This window comes from Equus caballus, chromosome 15 (assembly GCF_041296265.1).
Source record: "Equus caballus isolate H_3958 breed thoroughbred chromosome 15, TB-T2T, whole genome shotgun sequence".
Classification (NCBI taxonomy): Eukaryota; Metazoa; Chordata; class Mammalia; order Perissodactyla; family Equidae; genus Equus; species Equus caballus.
The window spans coordinates 97059531-97072113 of NC_091698.1; the positions used below are offsets into that span (position 1 = coordinate 97059531).

Sequence of the window (12583 nt, forward strand, 5' to 3'; positions counted from 1 at the left end):
CCTGCATTATTATTCATGGTACCCTGCATTATTGTTCAATGACGACAGTCTTTCCCAATCAGCCTGAGGTTCCAAAGTCACGTTGGCCTCCCGGCCTGTGCTGGGTGGGCTTCTGAGGGTTAACCGTGAAGGGAAAGCAGAGGGGGCAATGCAGGGCTTTATGTGTAGTCATTTTTTTGGTATCTGTAGTCAGTTTTCATAAGATTTTTCTACTTGGATCAAAATATAGGCTAACGCTTTGGTGAGTACATATGGAGGAACACACTCTTCCATTTGTCTTTAGTCTCAGGCTTCAACGGGGCTTTTCAAGGTGCTGCTTCAGGGCAGAAGTGGCCCCTGCTCTAGGATCTACAGCGTGGGGAAGATTTAAGTCAGCAGGAAAGGACTCTGAGAAATCTTCCCCCACCTCCTGCTCAGGAGAGGGTCTCCATCTGAATAGTCTGGCTGTACATAGCTCTGTGTATCTCTTTCTCGGGTCTTGAATCATAATTGCTACCCTAATCAGTTCAACGATTCTTGGAAATATCAATTCTTCCTACTTTTACATTTGAAATAAATTAGCCTTAATAATGGCTTCATGATACCACCATTTGTTTATTTTTGTTTTAAACAAAATAGGATGATTTTTGTTTTAATATTTACGATCTTTTTTTTTTTTTTTAGATTAGCACTTGTGCTAACATCTGTTGCCAATCTTTTTTTTTCCCTTCTTCTCCCCAATGCCCCCGGTACATAGTTGCATATTCTAGTTGTGAGTGCCTCTGGTTGTGCTCTATGGGATGCTGCCTCAGCATGGCCTGATGAACGGTGCCATGTCCGTGCCCAGGATCCAAACCAGCGAAGCCCTGGGCCACCGAAGTGGAGCGCACAAACTTAACCACTAGGCCACAGGGCCAGCCCCAAGGATGATTTTTATCCACTCCATATTTTTGAATATTTCAATGCACACTTACTCTGAACCAAGCCCTGAGCTACATGCCGATAATTGGGAAATAAGTGAACAAAGTCCTTGACCTCAAATTGCTGGCAGTTTACTGTGCTTGCCTGTTCATTGCTGGGAGCATTGGAGGCAGGAGATAAGAGTATGGAAAGGGAAAAGACAATCATAATGTAGGGCATAAGGGCTTAATGGCAGCATTAAGCTTGGTGGGACTTGGAGAAGAAAACCATGATTTCTGCCTTCTGATGCGAGAATGAGGTGGGGAGCTGGCCCTGTCCGCGGGGCAGGTGCACGGGGAAGAGAACATAGATGGGTAGTGATCTTCCTGACACGCTCAAGGGGTGAGGTGTCCCTGGCGAAGGCAACAGCCTATTGAAAGCCAGGGGCAGGAAGAGGCTGAAGGCACTCAGGGTACTACACTGGCTCAGCACGGCCAGCCCTTAAGGTATGATGGTGGAACCTTGGACCTTATGATCCCTACCGAGGAAACCAGACTTGTGTGGGGTGGAACTCTGATGGTTTTCAAACCTAAGAGTGACACAGTCAGTTTTGTGCTCTCTGGTTTGCCCCAGGCTGCTGTGAGTGTGAGAGAGGGTGGGTTCAGGGAGAGAGAGAAGCAGGCTGGCCTGACCTTTGGGAGACATGCTTCATGGTAATGAGAGGAAATAGAAAATGTAATTAACATGTCTGCCACCAGAAATGGGAACTAAATCTATTACTCTCCTCCTGCCGTTTCTACTATGAAATATTGTGTTTCAATTATGATTTTGAAAGTATTTCCTTGAGGAAATAGGTCAGGGTTCCACAATGGGAAAGAAGGAAATGGAGCCATGAAAGTTTAATTTATTGCAGTGGCTGCATTTTAAAAAAAGGAAGGAGAAAATAAAAGAGAAGAGAAAGGCAGGAAAATTGAGAATAGCACTGACTGGGCCACCTGTTGTGAACAGGGAGCTGGGTAGAAGGCTGCGGAGTCTGAATGTGGATGGAGTCATTTTATGGCACGTGGTGAAGGGAGAGTGCCAAGGGAACCCCAGCCCTGCAGGCCAAATGGACATTTCATACACCGGGCTCCTTTTAGTCCGCTCTCTGGTTCCCTGAAGACACTTTAAGGAAGGTCAGACACCTGGTCTGAGGGATATGACAGTCTGGCTCTAACACTATGCTGGACACTGGGGTAGGGGGTACATGGGTGGATAAGACCCCATCCTTGCCCTTGAAAAGCTTGCATTCTAGCAATGAGGGGCGGGAGGCTGATAGAACTGGAAAGGAAGTACGGACAGAGTTCCCACTTGGGGCTGAAAGAGCAAGACCACACCAATTGAAAGATGAGGAGCCAGGCCAGGGAAATAAAGGGGTTACCGGGCCCCAATTCACAGGTCAGTCAGCAATCCTCTCAGGGGAACAGACACCTCAATGATCTATAGAAAAGAGGGATGCATTCAAGGTGAGTTCATTTATTCATCCACACACTTAACATGTAACTGGGAATTCAACCCAGAATAAGCCCCAGGGCTTGTCCTCGAGGACTGCGTGGGCTACATCAGAAAATCATTACAACGCAAGGAGGTGGCAGCTAAGAGAGCGATATGCATAAGGTGTTACAGATCTCATACGCAGAGCAGTGAATTCTGTCTAGGAGGAAACCAATTTTCCAAGAGAAAGAACGCTTTGAGGTGAGTCTGCAAGGAGAGTGGGAATCTTCCTGGTGGATGGATGAGTAAAGGGATCCCAACAAAATCCACAGCCATGCCAGCAAGCCAGGGACACGGGATGCCGACTGGGGATTCCAGGGAGCCAGCATTGCTGTGGAAGTGAGAGGAGAGAAAGTTGGAGAGTCGCACCTCACAGGAGCCACATCCAGAAAGACAAGCAGGGCTGTGTCAGGGAGTTTGGGTTTAATTCTGATGACATTGGAGAATTGATGGGTGTTTCTAAGCACAAGAGTGACATTCAGGTTCTAGGAAGACCACTTGGGAAGCTTGGTGGAGGGTGGCCAGGAGGGCAGAGGGACTGGAGTCCCGGAGCCCAGGTGGGAACATACAACAGTTATCAAGAGACGGTGGGGCCTGACCACAGGCAGTGACGGTGCAGCCACATGAGAGGACATCCTGGGGTTTCTGCCAGAACACGTGGTAAGGGTGGGGGAGCGTCAGAGCAAGCCAATAGATGCTGAACACAAATGGGTGGAAACTTCTATCTGTAGATATTCTGCCACAATCAACATTTTGGGGTTAAAGCCTAGGAAACAATAGAATTCGGGAGGGTGGGGGGTGGGACACTGTTTCTTCATTGGAAGCTGTCTCAGTATTACCTCAATCTCATTTATTTTCAGTTTCAGGTGTTGATCTTGGTTGATCCCCCAAAACAATCCTGAAGGACAAGTCACATGCTCCCCTTTCAGAGACGGGAAGCTGAGCCTCAGAGAAGTTCAATGCTTTGATGGGGATTTGCACGAAGTACCTTGTGGAGACGGGGATGGAACTCAAGTCTTTCTCACTCCGGAACCAGGACAGACATCCTCTGCCCCCTCCATCCCTTCCTTGCTTCTTCTTTGCTTCTGTCCCTCTTGTCACCATCAGATTGATGCTAGGCTCTGAAGATAGGGCATTCGTAGGGCACGGGGCCTGGGCGCAAGGAAATCAGGGTCTGATGGAAGAGAAACAGCCGAATAGGCTGTCGTGGACGGCAGCTGCGGCAGGGGTGTGTTCTCATGTCAGTCCTCAGAGGAAGGAACACCTACCTGTCTGGGGATTCAGGTAAGACTTTGGGAAGCAGGTGATGTTTGCTCTGAGGGTGAACGGGATTTCTCTAGTCGCAGAGGGCTCCTCTAAGCTCAGAGCTTCGCCACAGCAGTTAATGAGTGGAAGAATCTACCCCGGGCCCGTGATGAGTCAGACTGGAATTCCCTTTTATTTGTGGCTAGCTCATCGGTTGGGTGGTAAAACTTTTCCTGGTGACCTTATCTGCTTCTTTCTCAGATGTACTTCCTTCTGACCACTCATTTTGCCCGAAAAGCCCACGTGGAGCCCACGCAGGTCCCTGCGACAAGGTCCCTGGGAGAAAGTGGGTGTGCCTAGTGGTGTGACCTGGAATCCGGGAGCTTTTCTGCACTCGCCCTTGGAGGGCTGGAGGTAACGCCCTTTAAAAAGGGCGATCAGGCCAGTTCTTACCAGTCCCTCTTCTGAGCGGGAGCAAGAGGGACGACTCTGTTTGTGGGGGAGCAACTCAGCATTGTGAAAGGATGCAGATGTATAATTAAGCCACTGTTTACAAGAAATCCTAATCTTAGGGCAATTCAAGGTAAAGACAGCCACCAGCCAGGGACAGCCAAGAACAACACTGCCAGAAACACGGAGACAGAAGCCTCCAGCCAGACACTGTTTATTCTCTAAATATTGTCACCAAAAGAACTCGCTGAGAAAACCTCTCTGTTCCCTGGGCATCCCTTGCATATCAGTCTCAATAACAGTAAAAATAATTAAGTGTGATATTGGATTGCCTACTATATGCTAGACATTTGTTTATATTATTTTATTTTAGACCTCAACCTCCTCCGTTACACCTTCTCCCCCCACCAAAATCTGAGTAGGTGTAATTACAGAGAAGGAAACAGAGAGGTTGAGTAATTGGCTGAAGTCACACAGTTAATAAGTAACAGAGTTAACTTCAGTCTAGGATATGAACTTAAGTTTATGTGCTTTTCACATTTTGACTTTGTTTTGTCAAGTGGTGAAACTGGTTCTACAGACTAAGGTTTATTTATTTCTGAATCTCCTACATCTAGCTCAAAGCAGCTCAAGTACCTGGGGGTAAGGGGTATCTTTTTAAATATGTGAAAAATAAAGCATGACTTTGCCCCCAACCTGCCCCCGTGCATGTGGAAAACTCTGCATAAAATTAAAGCGTCTTCACAGACGTTTTCTGAAAGCTATCCGTGGACTTCAAGTTAAGACACTCTGATGAAAATCTTTTCTGTGAATTGATTTAAGATTAGAGTTTCAAACGTTAGATGGTCAATCACGACAGGGCTCCGTGATCTGCGTTTGCCCCACCCTCACAATTCTTCCTGTGACAAAGGATTCACAATTTGGCTCCGTGTGCAGAAGGAGCACCTCCGAGGTGAGCCCCTGCTCTGCACAGGGCAGGAGAGATTCAGGGAAGGGACATAACCAGTCGTCCTTGGGAGTTCTTTGAGGTCACTGGAGCTTCACGTCTCATTCACAGCTGGGACAGATTACCTCTGACATCACCTGTGGCTTGTCCAACTGTCCAGAGGTCAGGGGAAACTCTGTAACACACACAGCCTCTTTTAACCTTACTGATGGCAGAGGCAAAATGACAATGACCTTGTGACTCTCACTGCTTCCCAAACACACCTTCATGGGCATAGCTCCAGGCCCCTGTGTTTGTCTTTCCTTCTGCCTGGAGCATCGGTTCCTATCCAAGCAGAGACCCAAGCATTCAAGATGTGCTCAGCATCACTTCCTTTGGGACACCCTCCCTGGCCACTCTGCACCCCTCCTGCACAGGATCAGTCATTGCCTCTCCTCACCTTCATGACCCTGCACTGCCCCGGCCCCAGCCCTGGGCACACTGCACTGCCCCCTACTCATGAGCGATGTCTGAGTCCCAAGCATGTCCCGTAGTAAGTGCTGAGTAGACAATGGTTATTAGACAATGAAATGAATGGATGGAGGCAGCTGGGGGGCATTCCTTTGAGACAAGGCACAGACACATCTAGAAACTCTCTTAAAATTTTATTTCCTTAAAGAATGTTGATGGATATTAGGCCATTGCCATTTTAGCCTCAATTAATGGTATTTTAATGAGAGTTTTTAATGTATTTATTTTTGGGGGGGGCAGTGTAGGACTTTTTGACCCAGAGTCCTGAGAAAAATTTTGTTACTTTCTTCTTAGATTCCCTGGAGTTTACCACCCAGAGGGTCACCCAGGAAAGGCTGCTTTTGAATCAAGCATGCCCTTTGAGATATTCCCAAATTGGAAAGTCTATCTAAAACGGGAAATTTGTCTTACATTGGAGATATGTATGTGTGTGTCTGCATTCAAATAAGAATTTGGGGTCATCTATCTTTGATATTTAAAAGTATCTTTCAAACACTTTCCCAGGCCTTTCCCACTACCATTTATTAGCGGTCACTCCTGTCCTTTGTTGTGTGATGCACAGAATAGAGCACAATATAAATCAGAAGATGCATTTCCTGCTGTTTTAAATTTTGAATAATATCATGGGAAAAGGCTTCAAGTCTATTGTTTTACTCGGCTTTGTTTTGTTTTTCTTCTTTCACAAGCAACCTTTCTCACTCTTTCTTTTTCTCCCTCTCTCTCTCTCAAATTAATTAAAGACTCTGGGCTGGACAAGATTATAGGAGAAGTAATCAGAACAACCTGTCAGTGACGTGTTGCTGTCTGCCAGTCGCCAAAGCTATCTCTGAACCACCAGTTCTTAAAGTGGGGGCTTTATACTCCTGGCCATCCCTGAGTTCTTTCCAGGGGATCAACAAGGTTAAAAGCATTTTCACTGTTTTTTTTTTCCTCTAAAGATTGGCACGTGAGCTAAAAGCTGTTGCCAAACTTCTTTTCTTTTTTTTTCCTTTTGCTTTTTCTCCCTAAACCCCTCCAGTACATAGTTGTATGTTTTAGTTGTGAGTCCTTCTGGTTATAGCATGTGGCACGCCACCTCCACGTGGCCTGACGATTGGTGCCATGTCCGCATGCAGGATACGAACCAGTGAAACCCTGGGCCGCCTAAGTGGAGCACATGAACTTAGCCACTCGGCCACTGGGCAGGCCCCAGCATTTTCATTCTTATTGCCATTTTCACTGGGTTAATATTTGCAGTGACAATGTAAAGGCAATAGCGAGTAAAACTTCTGGCTTCTCAGTATGAATCAAGGAAGCAATAAACTGATATAGTAGTCATTGTATTCTTCCTCATCATACATTCGCAGTAAAACAAAACAAACAAAAAATACCAGCTTCACCCGCGAATGTCCTTGGGGAAACAATGAAAAATCTTAATGAAATCCCAGTCATTGCGTGGACATCTTCCTACTATTCTATGTGATAAAATGAGAGGCACTCATACTGATGAGTGATGGTCGTCTCAAGGAAAAGCACTTGTGCATTTGTCTGAGTTACAAGCTAAACTAGCAGCTCTTTTCATTGAACGATCTCTTTACTTGAAAGAAAAATTGACAATGTTCTTTTCAGATTTGAATATTTGAGAGATATTTTCTGAAAAATAAACTAAGCAAGGCTGTCACTTTGAAGAACGTAACTGATGTCATTTGTTGCCAGTAATAAAATTCAAGCTTATAAGCAGAGATTAAAGTTTAGAAAACTTGCATCTGCCACCATGAGCTTGACTTTTATTTAAAGTGTATTAAGAAATGCAGTTTCACACAGATATGGGTTGGAAAAAGGAATATTTTAGTTGCACTTCTAGATAATTGGCTAATTTAGGTAATTAATAATTTAAGCGGTAATTAATCTCCTTTCAAGCTACTCTAAAGTTTGACATGCGGTAGTTTCTCAAATGATTGTTGCAGTGTGGAATCTGAAACCACATAAGTGACCTTTTCATACTCTGTTACTTTGTACACTGCAGACTAAGCAGCACATAGCATCAGATTGAAGGCAAAAGCAGATAAGAGAATGCAGCCATTTGTACATTAAACCACACATTGCAGAGATTTACAAAAATATAAAACAATATCTCTCTTCTCACTAAACATTTTTATTTTAAAAAGTTATTTCATCAAAATATGTCATTTATATGAATAAATGAGTGGCTTATTGTTACACATTTGCATGAATTAATCCATATTTTAACTTCCTCAGTTTTAATTTCTAATATAATAAATATTAACATACATAAACAGAAGCTCTTTGGCATCCTTAATAGTTTTAAAGAGTATAGAAACATTCTGCAATCAAAAAGCTTGATAACCACTGCCCTATAACAGTTTTTGAGCTTGCAAAAATATCTCAAAAAGCCATTTTTAGTGTGGAATGAATGGATAAGATGATCCGGTTTCCATGACCTGCTAACCTTCCAGCCCACTCCCATGATGCTAACCAGAGAGATGTGGCTGGTAGGCAGGGGGCTCAAGCCGAGGGACCCAGTGGTCAGATGTCAACAACACTGTTCTTAAATGGCCACAGGTTGATAAATGGACATCTGTCCTGTAAGCCCAGGCCCCATCATCAGGGAGTTAGACTGCATCTCTTTTCCGTAGCATCAACCTAATTCTCAGTGCAGGTAGCATGCCATCTTCTAGAAAGGTAGCTGATACAGCCACCAGAGCCCTGGGCTTGCTCATGAGAGCGCTGGGTTCTCTTCTCTGACTTGCTAACCAGCTGTGTAACCAGGGCAGGATCTCATCCCCAAGCCTCACGTCCTAATCCACAAAATGTTTGAAGAGCTGGGGCCGGCCCCATGGCCAAGTGGTTACGTTCGCACACTCTGCTTTGGCGGCCCAGGGTTTCGCCAGTTCGGATCCTGGGCACGTACATGGCACTGCTCATCAGGCGATGTTGAGGTGGCGTCCCACATGTCACAACTAGAGGGACCCACGACTAAAAATATACAACTCTCTACTGGGGGCTTTGGGGAGAAAAAGCAAAAAGAAAAGATTGGCAAGTTGTTAGCTCAGGTGCCAATCTTTAAAAAAAAAAAATGTTTGAAGAGTGGACCAGATTCTCTTTAAGACATTATCCAACTCTGACATTCTGTAAATCTATTTGAAAAAATATTTGAAAGACAGTAAAAATAATGATTGACTTCTATATGGTATTTTTTTATGTAGCTGACAATTCACCTTCCCACCCAAATTTTCACTCGGTGCTATTTTAATTGTACACACACTGTGGCAGCTGTGCTTGAAGATTCTAGAGGCAGGTTGTGTGGTATTGAGTCCTGTGCTTACAAACTAGCTGCATAGGCTTGGGTAAATTACTTAACCCCTTTATGCCTCATAGAGCTGGTGAGAGCATTAAGTGAGTTAGGGCATGCACAGTGTTTAGATTCTGGCTATGCTGCATGCTCAGTAAATTATTATTAGCACCTGATTCATTGTATTGAATTGTGGGCTCACGTGAGTGTCTCCTCTCCTAGACTGAACTTGCAGACCAGGACCACATCTGGTTCATCATTGTGTGCCCAGACCCTAAATAGGGCCTAGGACCTAATCAGCACTCAGTAAATGCTTGTTAAATGGATGAATGACTGACTGATGTGACAATTCAGATCATTATCCAGCAGATGATCGGTCCCCAACCGCTCCTGCTTTGGCCAGAGTGTAATTTCCAATGTGATTGGGTTAACCCATTGGATTTCAGAGGCCCTAAATGTACTTGTGTGCTTTCGCGTGAGGGTTGCGCTCTGATGATGATACTAATGATGATAGCTAAGAAGAGCAGACCCCAGGTAGCCATTGCTTCTTTAGCTCAGGCCCAGAATGAGACAATGTACCAGGCCTCCATCCCACAGCGTAGAGACAAACCCAGACAAACGTGCTCTGAAGCAGAACTGCGCAGCCTGTACTGGCCCCGAACACAGAGGAGCTCTCCTGGGCAGTGCGAGCTTTCTTTTCTGGGATCATGAGTGATTGTGTTGCCAGAATGGTCCTGACACACTGACTTAGGATGACTCAAGTTGTTTATCCAGTCAGGGCCCTGCACAAAATGTTCGCCTGCTGTCCATATACTCCAGGGCAGGCCTGCTCCCCACCAAGCCCATCCTAGATCACTTAGCCATCTGAAGCTAAGGGCCTGCAGACTGATGGTCACAAGAGTAGAGGTTTACCACTAAATGACTGAATTTTGGGGTGGTTGTCAAAACAACATTCATGTGGGAATAGTGGATTGATTCAAATGAACATATAATCTCTGATAGAATAATTATCTTTCTTCCCATTTTAAAGGCGAGAAAACTACAAGTCAACAGGGATTTCATCTAGAATGCATTTGGTTGGAAATAACAGAAACCCCCTCTCCAGCTGTTATAAACAACAGCGGGACCTGGAAAGGCAGAGGTAGGGAGGGCTTCTGGAGAAGGCTGGTCCAGTGGCTCCACAGGGCCACCAAGGACCTCGTTTCTATCTGTCTATTCCTCTTGCTTTTTATCATGTCAGCTTCATCTTAACAGTGGCCTCCTTCTTGCTTTCAGGAAGGCCGGTGGCAGTGGCCCAAGCACATCTGCAAAGGTGGAGAGCCTACCTCCCAGTGTCCCCACAGGGGTCAAAGAGTCACTCTGATGGACACCTTGGGTCAACACCTGTCTGTGGACTAATCACTGCTTCATTCCCAATTCTCCACTGCGTTTTTCACTATCACTCATTCATTCAACAAGTATTTACTGACAGCCTTCTCTGTGGGGCACTTCTCTATGTGGTGGGAATACAGTGTTGAACGAAGCCAACACAATCACTGCCCACGCTGAATTCACATACTCTATGTTGTATGTCGTACTCAAACTAATAGACTAAGTAGACAGGAAGATACATAATCGCATATATACAGAAACATAGCGATGGCTATCATTCGCGGAAACTAACAGCAGGCGTTACTCCAGACGTTTTTATCTTGTATTTTAGTTCAACCCTCAAAATATTCTTATAAGTATTATTATCCAAGTATTTTAGCATTAAGGAAAAAGAGACACAGAAAGGGAGAAGAACTTACTAAGCTCACATAGCAAGCAAGTGTGGAGGATAAATTTGTAATTTCTTTTTTTTTTTTGCTGCATGCACGGCCTTCCATACAAGGAAATGGCCTGCTTCTCTTCGCATGGACTAGGCTTCACATGCCAAATGGTGTGCCAACATAGAATAAACCGACCTTTTATTAATTTCATTACAGGGATTTAGTCAAAGCCTGTAGTACTCTCTGGCTAAATACAGAGCGCTTAGAACCCGTACATTAATCAATTTTCCAGGAGTAAACAGTTGTCTGTGTCCATAGATACTACCCGTGTATTCTTGCCGTGACTATCACACAGACGATTTTACACTCTTCCCACACAGAGTTGTAGATATCCTCACTGCTTTTTGCCTTACTAGAAAATTAATGTATTTTTATTATAGAAAACTTGCAAAGGACCAAAAATTATGAAAGTGTAGGAAAAACATCATCCATTGTCCAACAACCCATAAGCAACAGCTGTGGGCTTAGTTATTCCCAGGTTGTTTCCGCCATATTATATTTTCACAAAAATAAAGTTATGTTCTATATGCCACCTCTTACTGTGCTCTTTCGACTTGTTATTATACCTCACAATTTTACATGTTATTACAATACCTTTATTAACCTTTTTTCTGTCATAATTCTAATGTATAAAATATGCCATAATTTTATTAGCCATTCTTTCACTGTTGGATGTTTAGATTGGTTGATTAATAAATCTATTTTAGCTTCTTCCTATGAAGACATAAAGTACTTTTATTCATTTATTCTATTTTAATTTATTTTTGCAATGGCAAATTATGGTGAGATGTGTCTAGATTTTTCACTGGCTATAGGTCTAAATCTGAACTCATCAGCTTCTTCCAGAAAAAAGAAAAATCGTTGTTTATTCTATATCTCCTCACTTGCAAGGTTAACAGCCCTGTGTTTTCCAGGTTGGCCCGCCCCAGAAACGTCCAGTCAGCCTGACTCCCTGCTTCTTGAGAATTCCTACCTAATCAGCCTCTGAGGCCACTCAGGCCTTCCCTCACAGGACAGAGACGTTGCCTTAGGAACTTCCTTCCCACATTTTCGGAGTAAATGTCAAAAGTCAGCCTCCTTTATCTCATGTCTCCTTTACTTAAGTGCCAGGGTAGTGACTCAAATAATTCTTTATTTGTGTGTAGTAAGTTCTTGATGAATATTGGATACATGAATGTTGAAGGAATAGATAAATAACCACTTTTCCATGTTCTTGATTTTAAACATGAATACTATGCTACTCCTCCTCTGAAGGTGTGTTGAATACAAGAATCATGAATTAATAACAAAAATAGCAACCAATTAATAAGGCCTATTAAGTGCCAGGCACTCTCCTAACTGTTGTACACAGGTTTTCTGTAATACTTTGACTCCTCTGTATGTAAAGACCAGCCTTTCGTTTCATAGATGAGGATATAGGAAGACAATATGACTTGCTCAGGATCCCACAGCCCACTGTGGGGCTGGATGTTTAACTCACTTATCTGCCTAGATACAGCTTTTGTCACAGTGCCTAGACCCAATACACGTTTGTTAGGTTAAATCATGAAGGAAGGGGCCATGAGGAGAGCCCAACTGTGTCATGGTATCTGCTTTTGTCTCCCATTTGGGAGCCAAAGAATGTGCTTTTTTTTTAAAGATTGGCACCTGAGCTAACAACTGTTGCCAATCTTCTTCTTCTTCTTCTTTTTTTTTTTTTTTTTTGCTTTTTCTCCCCAAAGCTCCCCAGTACACAGTTGTATATTTTAGCTGTGTGTCCTTCTAGTTGTGGTATGTGGGACGCTGCCTCAGCATGGCCTGAAGAACGGTGCCATGTCTGCACCCAGGATCCAAACTGGCGAAACCCTGGGCTGCCAAAGCAGAGCATTCGAACTTAACCGCTTGACCACAGGGTCGGCCCCTAAAGAATGTTTACCA

General features: G+C 44.1%; 1 long non-coding RNA gene across 1 annotated transcript; it reads left to right on the plus strand.

Annotated features, from left to right (window-relative positions):
• Positions 1-3074: 3074 nt before the first annotated feature.
• On the plus strand, positions 3075-11202 carry LOC111768155 (uncharacterized). The gene is made up of 5 exons (XR_011426209.1): positions 3075-3696; positions 3919-4071; positions 6304-6463; positions 9886-9996; positions 10131-11202. It is a non-coding gene; the product is annotated as an uncharacterized lncRNA (long non-coding RNA).
• The last annotated feature ends 1381 nt before the right edge of the window (positions 11203-12583 follow it).